We start from the raw sequence: 16,524 nt of genomic DNA on the forward strand, positions 1-16,524 counted from the left end.
CTGAACCCTGAGATAAAATCCTTGTGCCAGAAATCCTATTATTTAGAAGTGTAATAAAAATAACAATTGACAATGACATCAGAACTGTGAGAACCTTATGCTCCTTTGACTAGGAGAAGATGTTAACTTCCGCTCATCACTGGCTGAAATGGCAATTCCTGAGTCTGTAAAATATCTGGTTGGCTCCAAAGTAAATAATCATTGGTTCTCTGGGGAAAGTTCTTCCTTTCTTCCTTTCTTTCTTTTGCCCTTCCTTTCTTTTCTTTCTTTCTTTCTTTCTTTCTTTCTTCCTTCCTTCCTTCCTTCCTTCCTTCCTTCCATTTTCTTTCCTTCTTTCTTTTCTTTCTTTCTTTCTTTCTTTCTTTCTTTCTTTCTTTCTTCCTTCCTTCCTTCCTTCCTTCCTTTCTTTCTTTCTTTCTTTCTTTCTTTCTTTCTTTCTTTCTTTCTTTCTTTCTTTCTTTTACTCCATCTCTTCAGAAAGGTCATTGGCCTGGACACACTAACCCCATTTGGAGGTAGTGTGGAAATATTCAGTGAGTCGCACAGAGACAGGATGTGTTTTTCACACTTGTGGGTGAGTGGATGCTACTTGGAGTCTGGTGATTCCTTTCGTCGACACATTTTTTTCTAACCCTTGGCCTTTGGCTCACTGCAAAGCACTAAAGAGAGTCCTGGCAGGAGGGGTGGTGCGGTTAAGTAAAAGAAGTTGGCAGGAGAACAGCACAGATAAAACTGAAGAGATGAGGCTAGAGGAAACATCTGGAGCAAGGTCAGCGCTAGGCTCCTTGTCTGCAGTACTCCATTATGCCTCCTCTTTATTGTCCATCTAGCACCTGCTTTTTCCTGCTTTTGCAGATTTCTCAAAAAACAAGTAGGATTAGGATACATATTGCCATTTTGCTCTTAAGATGTCACAAGATGTCAAGTCTCTCCTAGACGTAGAGCTCACTTGGGTAAAAGTTTTTCTTAGATCTTCTAAATATCCCTAAACTTGAAGAGCAAATGGTATGAAAATGGTTAATCTCTTCCTGAGTTACTCATAACTAATCACAGTTCTACATGAAAACTCTGTTGTTTTGTTCTTTGGCTTTGATCAGGCAGGTTGCTCTTTATTTTTAAGCAACAGTACATTTATCTGGAATGGTTAGAGAAAGGAATGGTCATGTTGATTTTATTTCAGTAAAGTCCCTTTGCATGGTATCTAGCCTATCAACACAATTCCCCTGTGTACTACATATGTACAGTGTTGTACCGTGGACTCGAGGACTAATTCATCTTGCTTCACTCAAGTAACATCTTATATCTTCCTCCACTTAGACACTGGCAGTTCCTCAGAATCAATTCAGTTCTTTCAGATACTCCTATAGTTGAAGCATACAGTGTTTAACCATCTGTGACTGCCTTGAGTCCATCTATATTACTTAGAACAAGGAGCATTGGAATCTATTGGATCCTGCAACGTTTTATAATACTGAAGACAGCTCTGTTCACATTTGTCTGGGGGCATTCCTGTGTCATACAGCACAGCAGGGCTCTGAGGGAAAGTGGAACAGTTCTGTAGTAGAAAGTCTACTTGATACCCCAGAGATATTACTTTTGGAAAACAAGTTTCAATTGTCTTTTGCCTTGTCCTGTTTTACTTTCTCAGAATGAAGTCATTTATGGCTTTTACTTCACCCCTTCAAAGTCAGTTATAGATCTCTGTGGATATTTCAATCTTACCATGTGCAAATGTTAGTAAACAAACCCTGATAACTTCTAAAATAAAAAGCAGAAATGCAGAGGTGTTTTTTTTTTTCTTTTTGCTGGTCCTGGGACTTGAACTCAGGACCTGGGCACTGTCCCTGAGCCTCGTTTTGCTCAAGATAAGAGATGGGTCTCATCTACTTTCCTGCTTTGGATGGCTTTGAACTTTCATACTCAGATCTCATCTTCCTGAGTAGCTAGAATTACAGACATAAGCTACCAATGCTCAGTAGGTTTTTTATTTCAAGCATCTCATATGTAATTACATGTATAGACAAAATAAAATTTATACCTGTCTCCTTTACCAATATTTTCAGAATACTTTCTTACAGAGTATACCCTACTCCACAACAACTTTGCTATTCATAAACTACTGAATCAAGTTAGGCTCCAGAGAATTCTCAGCTCCCCAATTTCATAACAATAACAGTATACAAAAGAGACCTAAAGCTAACATGCCATCAACTTACATTTAAAAATTTGGTTTGGGTATCAGAAACACGAATATCAGATTTGTTGTAGTAACATTTGATTGGTATTTTCCCTTCTGAGAAATGCTGTTTTTATAGAGTACAACACTGTAAAAGTAAATTTTTAATTGAAAATTAAAGCATGTCAATAAAATATTAATATTACTCAATAATCGACCAAAATACTTACATATTATAAAATTATTATATAACTTGCTATTTTTTCCTTTCTTTGTCAATTTCTTCATTTAAGAAACTGACATCTCGAGGGCCGGGAGTTTGGCCTAGTGGTTAAAGTGCTTGCCTAGCATGCACGAAGACCCGGGTTCGATTCCTCGGTACCACATATATAGAAAAAAGCTGGAAGTGGTGCTGAGGCTCAAGTGGCAGAGCTCTAGCCTTGAGAAAGTCCAAGGACAGTGCTCAGGCCCTGAGCTCAAGCCCAGGACTGGCAAAAAAAAAAAAAAAGAAAGAAACTGACATCTCAAAAAAGAAAACAGTTTACTTAGAAAGGGGAGACTTGTGGAGACAGAACGAACTAGAAAGGCAGATGACATGGCACCCTCTGGACACAGGTAATTTTTGTTTTTCCACCTAATTATGTCAGTGGTCAGTGAACAAGCAGTTCTCATTTGGTTCTCATTTGGGCATACAACCCATATTAAGAACAGCAGCTACCAGGCCAAGAGGGAGTTCCATGGAAAAGAGTTTGCTTAGTATGTTCAAGGTTGTAGGTCCACTAACACTGAAAAACAGAAAGAACCACTACCTTTTGAACCGTCATCTGTAAAGGATGGAGATGCCAGCAAACATCTAGACCTAGAAGCCGATAACAGATTAAAGCCTGTCTGTGCTTGGAGCTACGGGCATAATCAAGAGCACATGGAATCGCCCTCTGCAAAGGGAAGGGCTGCACTGCAAGGTTTATGAAGATCCTTGCAGTTACATTCCTGTATCCTCAAATGTAAGCATTCATTTCTCCCTGCAGAAGTAACAGAATACCCAAGGTATTCATCACATTTATTTCCACAAAATTGAGTATGTTTTATGAACTTGAGCTACAAGTAACATCAACTACCAGAAGCAAATTATTGGTCTTTATATTTCCTAAGTAAGATGTAGGTTTTAATATGTGCCAGATAATTTATCCATTTTCTTGAGTATTTCTGATTTATTATGGGAACATAATCTCATCCTAGATTGATTTCTCTAAGGGATTAGTCAACATTCATTTTAATACCTTTTAAATCTTTGGGTTCATAAAATCTTACATCTCTCAATTTAAATCAAATCTTGATTTCCTGGAAATCCTCATTAATGTCAATCCCTGGAATCCTTAAAGAGTAGCTGGCAACTTGTGGAACTATTTGAAGCAGATTAATTCCTGCAGATGACAGCTTTTCTACACAAAGAGCAAAGTATTTTTAGTTTTGTTTACTCACAGATTTTAATGAAAAAAACATTCAGACCCAAGCCAAGCATTTAAGTTAGGCATCTGCCAAATATTTATTGAGGCTTTCTGCTTTATGATATTATAATATTAGGAGGCTAATTTATTCTTTTCAGTGAATCTCTTGAATCTAAATGGGGTTAATCATTGTTTTTGTTCTCCCTACATTATTATTTAGAGATTACCTTTCTACTAATTCATAAATGCTCTATTCACTCCAGCTATCCAAAAATGTAAGGATGAATAAAATATTAAAATGTATGTATACTATATACGATATGTTGACTTTTCAATCAGTTGTATTATTAGCTTAAAAATAGCAACAACAGGCAGAGAGCTTGGCCTAGCGGTAAGAGTGCTTGCCTAGCATGTATGAAGACTTGGGTTTGATTCCTCGGTACCATATACGTTTTTAAAAAAGCTGGAAATGGTGTTATGGCTTAAGTGGTAGAGCTCTAGCCTTGAGAAAGTCCAAGAACAGTGGTCAGACCCTGAGTTCAAGCCCCAGGACTGGCAAAAAAATAAAAGTTAAAAAATAACAACAACAACAACATTGTTTTGCATTTATTATGTTTCTCTCACTCTCCTTCTATCCTCTGCATGTTGATAAAATTATAATTGAATCTTTTCTGTTATTCTGAATAACAGAGTATCAGAGTTCAAGATTTTTGGATAGATGGGGAACCTCACTCCATTATAACTCTTGATTAAAGCTCACCATGAGAAAGGAGGTGTGGTACTTTCCAAGTGCAGAAAAGAAGACTTTCCAAATGCTATCTCCTAAGCCTAGGAAATGTCTAGAGTATACAGGTCATCAATCAGTATTTGTTGAATTAATTAGTTCCCTAATACATTGCTCTATTAACATAAAATATGTGTTTTCCTTTGTTGGAGCACAACAAAAGAAAGTCTGAAAAACTTGCCTAATCTTTGTATAGTTATAGATGGTTTCATATTCCTATCATTGAGTATATCATGAATTACAACTCATATTGTTTCATGGTTCTGAGTTTCTTCTCCAAAAATACTCTTTATACACAGAGACCTGCAGTTTCTCTCACCCATCATGGTGCCTCTCCCTATTTCATTACCCAATGTTGTTCCCAAAAGCTCTGTCTACTTGCCTGCAGTCTGCAGTCCTCACGTGACTTCTCAGTTCATCAAAGGCTCTGGAGCATGACAGAGAATTTGGTTTCATTACTGTCCAACGGCCTGAGATTTTTCTTGCATAAATTAGGCTAAAATTTTTTCAGCCCTCCTTTCTTCTTTAAAGATGACTTGAATGAAGACAAATGGATTGCACTAAGTACTAATAGTTCATGCCTATAATCTCAGCTACTTAGGATTCTTGGATTTGAGGGTCACAGTTCAAGGCTAGCCTGAGCAGGAAAGTCCATGAGCTCTTACTTCCAATTAGCCACTAAAAAGCCAGAAGTGAAGCTATGGCTCAAGTGTTAGAGCACCAGTCCCGAGAAAAAAGGGTAAAGAACAGCGCCCAGACTCTGCATCCAAACCCCAGGACTGGAAAACACAAACAAAAAACAACTAATTGGGTCATCTCTTTCAGCAAACCTCTGTACATTTCCAGGTTCCTTTGCAACACACACACACACACACACACACACACACACACACACACACACACACACACACCATGATTGCTTAAGGAAAAGTCTAATCAAAGACTTCTGACAATATCCTTCAAATCCTTATCTTTCTCTGGGTAACACGGTTGCCTGACTTTGTTATAGGAATGTAAAAACTTTTAAATTCAAAGTATTTCTTACTATATTCCTTAAGAAGAGAAAAACTCACAGAGAAATGTTATTGTAGATTTTTTTTTTTGCCAGTCCTGGGCTTGGGCTCAGGGCCTGAGCACTGTCCTTGGACTTTCTCAAGGTTAGAGCTCTACCTCTTGAGCCTCAGCAACACTTCTGGCTTTTGTCTATGTATGTGGTACCGAGGAATTGAACCTGGGTCTTCATGCATGCTAGGCAAGCACTCTACCACTAGGCCAAACCTCCAGCCCCATGTAGCTCTTTTAAAGTCCTTACTAATAGGTATTTCTATCCCAATTGGATCTAATGGGTCTTATTTTTAATCTTGCCTTAAATATGCCACAAATGCCCAGAAACTATCCTAACATGACTGTAGATTTGCTTCTTTTAAAAGCATTGGAAGTCACTTTTGCCAGGACAAGAAAGTATCTGTATAAACTCATACCAGTAGGATGGAGTTAGAGCTAAATTCTAAACTGTCATCAGCTATTTGAATAACTAAGCATAAATCCTGTGACAATGCTCGCTACATGCTCAGCTACACTCTACAGTTTCTCTGCAGTATTTTTTTTCTTCTACCTTTTTTGTCTAGTTATGTGCTAAAAACTTTTAATTTTTAAAAAGTTTTATTATTTTGTCATTAAGTGGTTGGACAATGGGGTTGCAATTCAACATGCCTGTTTGAGTACAATGCATCTTAATCCACTATCACGCTTTTCACCATTCTACCCCATCTGAACCAACCCCAGTTCTTTGTACTTCAACTTTGACCCTCTCTTTTCTGACCTATCCGTGTGAGTCTCACAAGAAACATGAAATGAGGAGCATATTATTTTGGGGGAAAAAACATGGAAGATAGTGAGATGAGTGGTTCACACACACTGTCTAAGTAGGAGCTGTTACAATCATTATAGCTTTTGATTCCAGACAGTGCATTAAAATTGTATTGTAAGCACAAGCAACATTTTCTCTCTTTTTCCTTGCTTATTTTCTGACCATCTCAGAGATGTATTATCTTTACTTCTGGTAGACAAAGACCTGCAAAACTCTCTCTGCATTTAGCTATCTGCAAGGAGTTAAACATAAACATATAAAAATGTTTAATGCCTAATAGTGGAAAGGACTTCAGAGCTCATCTAATTCATGGTTCTGTCAGAATCACAACTAGAAATTCTGACTACATAGGGTCCAGAAGAACCAGGTCTGTGTCTCCTTAAAGACCCTAGATTTGTTCTGCTATGCAGCCATCATGGGCAAATCTAGTCCAAACATCTTAATTTTGTACATGAGACACTGGATAGCACAGAGACTAAGTAAATTATTAAAGGCTCACTTAAATCTCTTCTGGAAAAAAATACATACTTTAAATTATTAAACAAACTCAAATCATGCGTCTGTTGTGGACACTGCTAACTATTAGGCAATAACAATGTGAAGAAAGCTACGACATAGCCCTCGCCCTTCACCTTACCCAGTCAAGACAAATAACTATCTAATTACTCAATGACAGCACTTCCAAGCTATAAATGGTCGTGCAGATATTGTGTACGAGTATCACTTCTCTACATGGAAGCCTCTAATTCTGTGTAAAGATCAAATGCTTCTGTACTGGCTTTTCTTTTCAGGAAATAGCAGTGAATCTTTTCCTATAGTAGAAGACACTAGTGATCCCACATTGCCAATTTGGGAAGTCAAATGAGTAATCCCTTCTATGAATCAGTGGAGCTAACCAACCCGAAACCACCCTGCTCTCATCTCCTTGGCCTAAATATATATTCTTGCCAACATCAATGTGAGAGAAGACAGATTAAGAGATGGTAGACTTCAACTTTTCTAGATTGTTCTACTGTCCCTGTGCAGATGTAAGATTGACAATAAATATTTTGTATATATTAAACTTTAGAATATTCATTTTATTTCCAGCACGTCAAAGATTTGTGTTCAATGCCGCCCTCTCCTAGACCCCTTTCTACCAAGCCCTGCTGCTGGTGACTTAGAGCTCTCTTCAGGCCATGTAGTGGAAAACTATGCCTCTTTGGATGTTGTGCTGGACAGGGTCTGAATTCCTTTTCCATCCTTACAGCTGGTGCTGGTGCGTTGATTTCGTGATAGAGTGTTCTAGAAGATTAGCAAGACCATTCATTTTCCATTAACTGCATACAAACACTATGCTGGGGCTTTCTGATACCTCAGGCAATTCTATTTTCTTAATTTGCTTTTCACTCTTCTCTTTTCATGTGCCATTTGGCACAGTGTCTCTGTTCCATAAGAAGATAAGCTTGAGTGGGTTTTTTTCCCCTTCATTTGTATCCAAATTCTCTTTATTCCCATCTGGGGCAGAATTTTACTAATAAATGCTTAAACAGCAACTCCACTGTTATAAGTGGCTTTTCACTGCCAGAACAAACACCAGTTACATAAGCAGGGCCTTTATTGGCTTGGAAAAAAAAAGTCATTTTATTGTTAAGAATGAATAATAGAAGAGAAATTCCTTGCAGACAAAGCTATAATGCTCAGCAAAATAAAGCTAAGGATATTCTATTTTAGGGTGCATCACTAAGATTTTGAGAAAGGCATAATAATCATTCTTTTCCACAAATTATTCACTCCTATTTTCTGGCGAGATGGAAGCTATGGATGGGTTATTCATCTCAGCAAGAATGACCTCTGATGTACTTATTTTTATGAAGGAACACAAATATACATATCAGCTTGTATCCCCAACAGAGAATTACTTATAGACTTAACAATGTTCAGCTATCCTACAATTAGTCTTACATCTTTATTTTTGCCTGTAAGTAGCCCGAATCAAAGGTGAGTGAATTCCCCCCAAAGCTAGAAGGTGGCAGAAACTCTGATCTCATGACAAGGCACCCTTTCATGGCAAATGAATCATGCATTTCCTCTTGGAGGCTACTCTGAAGGGAGATGAGTCTTCTCAGGGACAATACCACCACTTTCTCAGAGCCAAAGTCTTATCTCAGATTCCCCTTCAAACGCTATGTACCATGCATCTGTGGACATCTTTCAAGTTCTTTTCCTGTTTATTGCCTTACTGTGGGGAAATGGTTCGATGAACAAAGGCCAAGCAATGTGCACTACACTAATAAACTGTCAAGCCAATGTCTTTCAAATGTTATTGTGAATCATCTTTTCCTCCTTCCTTCCCATGGTTCAGTCATCTTGCTGGCTCCAAACGTTCACCTTTTGTCTCCAGCCTCAGCTGCCTTTAGTTTACTGCCCAGGCCTGCAGTTGTCTTTGTTACTTTATCCGCTTCACGGTGTCTCCTTTTCCTAAAGTATCTGGCACCCACTTTTTCCACAACATGGTTCCTTTGTTCCAGGGGAGGAAAAATAATAATAATTTTGAGAGACAGCAGTGACACAGTTCCAAAAGCCACGAGGTGACATCCTCTCTCTCACCTGATCATTATTCATATCTGGGTTTTAATTGCTTCTTTTCAAAAAATAATTTCTCAAGCACCACACACCTCCCTTCCTCTCTGACAGGAAGGACCATTTTATTTCTCATTTCAAAACGCTTTCCTAGTGATCTCAATTCTTCAGATACTCCAGAGGTACCTTGTTACCTGTTGGTTTTTCTCATGTTGGTTGATCCATTGGCCTTACTGTCGTTTATTACTTTTTCAGTCCTTCCTCCCCTCCCCATTCTCTCTTTCCCAACTTAGGCCAGAACTTACAACCTGCTGTCTTTTCTTATCTTCACTGTCATTATCTTCAGACCCCAGTCTTCCCAAAATGGGTTTTATTTTATTTTTTTTATTTCCCCCAATGCCGTGCTCTTTAAAGAAACAAAGAGGAGAAACGATGTGATCGGTCTCACTGTCGGAGCGTCTGAGGCTTTGTTTGAGCCAGAGCTTCACATCCAAAGCTAAACCTTGACTTAACACACAAACTCAATTGACGAGAGGAGTACCCAGGTTCAAGCCCATCAATTGGCCGAGGACACAATCAGAGCGTTATTGGCAGGTATCTTCTTATCTCCCTGGTGCACTGGGGGGAGAAAAAAAAAAAACTCAATTCATTAAAATAATAAAAAAGAAAGATCTTGGTCCCTCATGTGAGCGGCATGTGATTTTCCATGAACGCTCAGCTCAGAAGGCATCTGCCTATTATACATTCCATTTATAAATCAAACACCGCTGGTCCTGCGGCTGCACGCTGACATGTCAGCGAGGTGTGGGTCAGCCGCACACACTTCCACGTGAACAGCAGATGAAGGCAAAGAGACAGGGGAATCGGCTCTTTTTGTGCCCCCCTTTTCCACCAGTAATAGGCAGCTCGAACGTTAAAATTGGGCTGAGACTCCATAACCAAAGTCCCATGAACCATAGAAGCAAAAGGACTTGAGATAAAAGGCAGGGATTGTCTGTTCTCTTGAATCCTTCACCTTTCTTTCTCTCTCCTTCATCATGCTCATTGGAAAGGAAATAGATGCGTGTATGTGTGAATTAAAGAATATATCTAGGCAAAGATGGAGGGAGGGGGGATAATGGGGCCCACGAGAGACTTTGGTTTCTGCAGTCTGGGAAAGTGGTTTGGACCTGGGCGTCGAAGGCTTTGTCCATATCCAGAAGAGAAAACAGAATGAGGATGTTCAGATTGCCCATCAGGAGTCAGGGAGAGCCCTGCTGAGTGGCTCTACCATGAAAACCACAGGTTCCAGGCCTACCCTGCCACCTCTTAAAGGCATATTGACCCTTCCCTTGGCACAGTGACCTTGCATAATCTTGTAGCCTTCCATCCTTGTAAAAAACAGGCAACTCACCAAGACCCACTGGACAGAAGATTTCGACAAGAAAATTAATTTCCTTCAGATCAAGGTATGTCAAAACATATCAGTCTTTATTCTTTGGGCCTCTTCCCATCATCTATAAATGCTTTGGTCTTTTGTCATGAATAGGAGAAAAGAGAAATGAAGGGAGGGTAGAAAGAGGAGAATGCTACACTTCACTTGCATTTCCTTTGGACTCTTAGCTACTGCCTCAGATGAAAGCCAGAGAGGAAGATGAATTGGAAAGATCTAGAAGAATAAAAGCCAATGAGCAATGTGCGCTTCTGAAATTAAATATTTGCAGAAAATGGTCACATACTATAAGGCTTGGTCTTAGGTATAAGAGGAGAGGCACCAAAAGAGAAAAACGAGTATTGAAAAGTGACCATGTAATTGTTTGCCTTTTTTTCATATATCATATCCTAAGAGTTACAGATTTCCCTCCTCCCCAAACTTTGACAAATTTATAACAAATAATTCATTAAACCTTCTAAAAAGTAAAGTAGTGGAGAGGATTAAATTAATATGTAGGCAAATATTTCCTTGAAACAATGGAATCTTGTTAAAACAAATAGGCCATTGCATAGTGAGCCAGCAGAATTTATTCCCAACAGATCTTTCCAAAAGGTAAGACATAAGATAGTCTGGAAGTCAGAGTTTAGGACATATGGTTGTGTCCAAAATGTTTCATTGAAGGATTTGGGTATCATATAGAATATAACCCTTTCAATCATTGCTTGATGTTTGAGTTAGAATTTGATGTAGCCTTAAGAAATAAAATAGATTATATTCACAATGAGTAAAATATCAAGGAGGTAAGATCCAAGCACAAGAATCTGGAAAAAAAATTAAATCTTTAGATAATTCTACTCTATCAGAGATTGAAAATCATAGAAATAGTGACTGGGTCCATGTACAATGTAAATGTTTTACATAATAAACAATGTGAAATAATTTAAACAAATAATTGATGTTCCCTGTTTCATTTTAGGGGACAAATGTACTAGTGCTGTTGTTCTGTGTGTCAGGCACTGGACAGAGGCACAGAACTTAGAAAGGAAAAGCTAATCATCCTCACCTAGTATGGCAATAATCCCTCAGCTGTACAAAAGCCACAAATGCATTATTATGCATTATTATACCTGTCCTGAATTATTAACAAAACAGGCAACAGACCAACAACAGTATAGCCCACTTTGGTGTGGCATACTGTCCTTATTAAAGACAATACTTATTGTGGTTTTCATTAAATGCAATCAATAAATGGAGGCTATTTTTCTCCAATAGAGCATAGTTACATTTCTACTGATCATTTTTATGTTAGTCTGACATTGTTTATTAGAATGGTTTTCAATTCCTTAATTAACTGAGTGTAGATGACTTCTGTTTTTTAGGTGTTCATCTGGTTTTGCAAAGTCAGCCTCTGCCTTGGCTCGCAACACCCTAAGATGCAGAAAACAAGCAGTGAAAGCTGCAGTGGCAGAAAATCCAACGGATTAATATTTAAAGTAGTTAATTTGCTTAGAAGCAATATTTAAAGAATCTATGCTCCATTTGCTCACAAATGTGCTATAACCAATTAAAGAAGCATCTATCTCCAGAATGTTCTGTTTTACCTGTTACCAGCATAAAATATAGCATCAATCATGCTTCACTTCAAAAAACTTGTGTGTATTTTTCACCCAGATAATCTGCTTGCCCTGTAACTTAAATCTAGGTTGTGTTACTCTAAGTTATGTGTCGACCGATGGCAATTATGACACTTAGATCTTTGCTGAAAAGCCAGCACTAGTTCATGTTGTGACTTAATTATTTTGAAAGCATTCAGATAAATGTATGTACTTGGAGCCATCCACTGCTGTAACCAACATTTCTTGTCCACCAATCAGTAGCATAGTCAGGTGGCCAGGCTGGGATAAGAATTGAGTCTGTTGTTTCTTGTTTTAAATCGCATTGCCCTTGTTTTTATGAATTAACAAGATTCGGACAAATTAAAAATTAGGAGATAGTCTTAGCTAAAATAATCAGTCCACTAACTTACAATCCACCCATGACATGGCAGAAGGAAGGAAGAGATCCACAAGATAATAAGCTGCAAAAGGCAGGGATTTGTCTACACAGCAAATCAAGGAGGAAGTTGGAGCTGGTTAAATTCTCAGGCATTCACCATTACTGATTTGCAGAGATGAAATCATCCTACCTGAAAGTTTCTCCATGAAGTAATACACTTACAAAAAGCTTTGCATTTCTCCTTCTTTTTGTTAGTAAGATGGTATTGGCACAAAAATTCACTTTCAGTAGTAACAGCGCAGGAGAAAGCTTTCTGAGTTCAGAGTGCCTCTGTGACAGTAATAAAAGCTATAGTTATGTAGTACAGTTTCCTGTAGTGTCTCAGCCATTCGAAAGTTATTGTTGAAACCTTTTTGAAATTTCAAATTAAACTTCATAAACCTCCCGAACATTTATCAGGAAAAGAAAATTGTGTTTGCAATTCTTGGGTTGCCACTGACTTATTTTTAGTTTTATGTGTTTCAAACTTATGTACTCATTGCCCAAAATTTCACAGTCCCAAGGCTTATTTTTAAAATAATACTAAAGAGGCTTCAGGCCCTAGAACTTATTTCCAGAGGTAACTTTTCTTGATTCTATTAGCTGCTTAATTCATGTCAATATTTTTCTCAGTAACATGTTTACTTGTAGAAGATGAGTTTGCTTTGTTTTGAGGTTGCAGTTTGGTTTTTGTTTGATTTGTCCCCCTATCCTGGAACTTGAACTCAGAGCCTGGGCATGGCCTCTGAGCATTTTTGCTCAAGGCTAGCATTCTACCACTTGAGCCAAAGAACCACTTCTGGCTTTTTGCTGGTTAATTAAAATTAAGACTCTCACCGACTCTCTTGGCCACGCTGACTTCAAACCACAATTCTCAGACCTCAGCCTCCCAAGTAGCTAAGATCACAGACATGAGCCACCAGTGCCCAGAGAGAACACGTTTTAACTTTACACATCAACACCTGCTTTTTGAATGTAAATATGTAAGGCTTTGGCCTTAAACATATATGTGTATATATAGGTATATGTAGTGTACATGTATATTTCCCCATTCTCCTATTTTCTAATATTGTTACCTCTTTACATTTTTAAGCTCATTTGTGTTGTATTATCCATTCTTTGCTCCTCCTAGATATAGATAGGCAGCTTTATTTAGTGGGTTTTTACTTACTCTCTCTCTCTCTCTCTCACACACACACACACACACACACACACACACACACACACACGCACGCACTTTCCTATCACTATAAACTAACATATTTTTTCATTGCTGTTATCCAGACTCTACATCGCACATATACAAGTGTCCTCAGTAGGGTTTGTCCATGTTTGGCATTGCCTATGTTTGATTTAACCATCTCACAAAACATATTTAAGAACAACTGGCATTTAAAAACAAAGTTTGTGGGCCAGGAGTTTGGCCTAGTGGTAGAGTGCTTGCCTAGCATGCATGAAGACCCCGGTTCAACTCCTTGGTACACATACACAGAAAAAAGCCGGAAGTGGTGCTGAGGCTCCAGTGGTAGAGCTCTAGCCTTGAGAAAGTCCCAGGACAGGGCTCAGGCTCTGAGCTCAAGTCCAGGACTGGCAATAAAAAAAAGTTTGTGTCAGCTGGGCACACTTCATCCACAGCTAATGAGCCTGTAGGCAAGATTCCCTCTTGCAGCAAATGCCACTGAAGACAGAAGAATACACTTAGCCCCTCTGATAGGTGGGAGACCTTTCAAAACAACAAGAGACTCATGTACCTGATTCACACAGAACTGAAATCATTATGCAGTCGATTACAGAGATTTTTCTTTTCTCAAGGCACATAAAATATTAGTGCATCTTGTTATTGATTGTATCCTAAAGTCAGCAAAGCATAGAATTTAATATACTGTAATTGTATTTACTCTTTGGAACAACATTTAGTTTTCTTAGAGTTCTATTCTCGTTGTTGCTGTTTTTATTTGTGTTGTGTTCTAAATGATTATCATAAACCTACCAATTGTTCTCTAAGTGTGCGAATCTCTTTTCATAGAATAGACAAGGTCAGGGCTGCCCCAGTTTTCAGGGCTCATGCAATCCATGCTCGGCAGGCACACGACACAGCTGATATCTTGCCCCTTGGTTTATTTCCTTATCTTGTTACACTACATCCTCTCAATAGTTTGGGAGATGAAAGTGAAATCTTATAGATAAGAGAATATCTTTAAATAATAGTTTTTGTGGGATATACAATTCCATGTTGGAAAATATCTGTCCACAGAATTTTTAAGACACATTATTCCATTGTTTGCCTTCAGTATTGCTATAGACAACTCAGATGCCATCCTGACTGGATATGCCAGTGACTGCATTTCCACCCTTTAGTCCCCTCTCTTGGGCAGCTTTATGTTTATGATCTTAGTTTTTTATCCTCTCCGGCATTATGAAATTCTACAATGATAGCTTAAAGTACGTATCTAATTCCATCCATTGTGTTCATTTCTTTGGTGGGTTCACCTAACCACTAGTGGTTTATTTGTCCAATTATTTCTGCCTGTTCTTTTGGTCTATTTTAGCATTGGAATTGTTACTATAGAGGAATTCTTGTAGATGATTTTATATTCTTTTTCAGCTGGGTATCAGTGGCTCACTCCTGTAAACCTAACTACTCAGGAGGCTGAGATCTGAGGATTGCAGTTCAAAGCCAGCCCACACAGAAAAGTCCTCGTGAGACTCTTATCTCCAATTAGCTACTAAAGAGAGAGAGAGAGAAAGAGAGAGAGAGAGAGAGAGAGAGAGAGAGAGAGAGAGAGAGAAAGAGAGAGAGAGAGAGAGAGAAATGGTATTTATGGCCCAAATGATAGAATGCTAGCCTTAAGCAAAGGAGCTGAGACAGAGCCTAGCCCCTGAGTTTAAGCACCATAACTGACCCCCCTAAAAAGTCCTGTTTTCTCTCTTTGTCAAATTGCTTCATTGTAAACTTCCAATATTATATCTCCCTCTTTTACCTTTTCTCTTACACTATCATATTTTTATTTCAAGAATTCTTTTTTACTTTCAGATATTCTTACAGCATGTTATTGTTTCCTAGATATGATTAACTTTTTAAGAAATATTTCTGAGGCTATTCATTTTTCCTCACAGTTTTTTTTTGTATATATAGTCTCTATTTTCTCCCAACTACTCTTTCTATTGTTTGGGAGAACTAGAGAGCTATCTGACATGATAGGGATGGAATGAGACTTTCCTCCAAGGTGATTAATCTTGGCCTTTTCCTTACTAGACCCTTGGTTGTCAGGACTTTTAGGTGTCCACGCTTTTTTTTTCCAGTCCTGGGGCTTGAACTCAGGGCCTGAACACTGTCCTTGGGCTTTCTCAAGGCTAGAGCTCTCCCACTTGAGCCACAGCACCACTTCTGCATTTTTCTGTTTATGTGACATTGAGGAATCAAACCCAGGAAGGGCTTCTTGCATGCTATACAAGCACTCTATCATTAAGCTACATTCGCAGCCCCTCTCACTGACTTTTTATCCAGTCTGGATCATGGCCTAGAACCATGATCCTCTTAATCTCTGACTCCCAAGTAGCTGAAATAACAGGCATGTGCCATAGGACCCAGCTATTGATTGAGATAAGATCTTTCTAACATTTTCCTGGACTATAATCTCAGTCTCTACCTCTACCTTGTTAAGATTACAGGCATAAACGACCATACCCAAATCAAATGATTCTTTCACAGTCACCATGTCCTGCCTCTTCCCAAGACTTTTCTGGCTCAGAGATTCAAATCAGATCATCTCTTTGTTGTTATTGTTTTTTGTTTGTTTGTTTCAGTTTTCATGATCTGGTGCTCATCCTTCGCCTTCACAGCCAATGTTCTACTGCTAGTGTCCTTTTTCATGTACCTTCTGTTCCATGTCCTCTCCAGTATCAGGAGATGGTGACCATTCCCTATAAATGCAACAGGCATCCACTGTCCGCATTGACTAATCGTTAAGGAAAAGGTGAATTTTTCCATTGTCCAAGTCAACTGAACTGTAATTCAGATTTTCTCTTGAGTAGGAAGTATTAGTTTTCTGTCACTATCAAATAAACAGAGGAAATGAAAAAGAGAAAAGCTCAAGGCTGAGTCTCAACAGTAAATTCCAGTGGAGCATGAGCTGAGTTTGAATCTGCTGAGTGATTTGAGAGCTCATGGAGCAGGCATGATCATCAGAGTCCCAGCAGACACACCACGGAACCCCTGCTCTTCCCACGGCCACC

This window comes from Megascapheus bottae, unplaced genomic scaffold (genome assembly GCF_031878675.1).
Source record: "Megascapheus bottae isolate mThoBot1 unplaced genomic scaffold, mThoBot2.hap1 H_1, whole genome shotgun sequence".
NCBI lineage: Eukaryota > Metazoa > Chordata > Mammalia > Rodentia > Geomyidae > Megascapheus > Megascapheus bottae.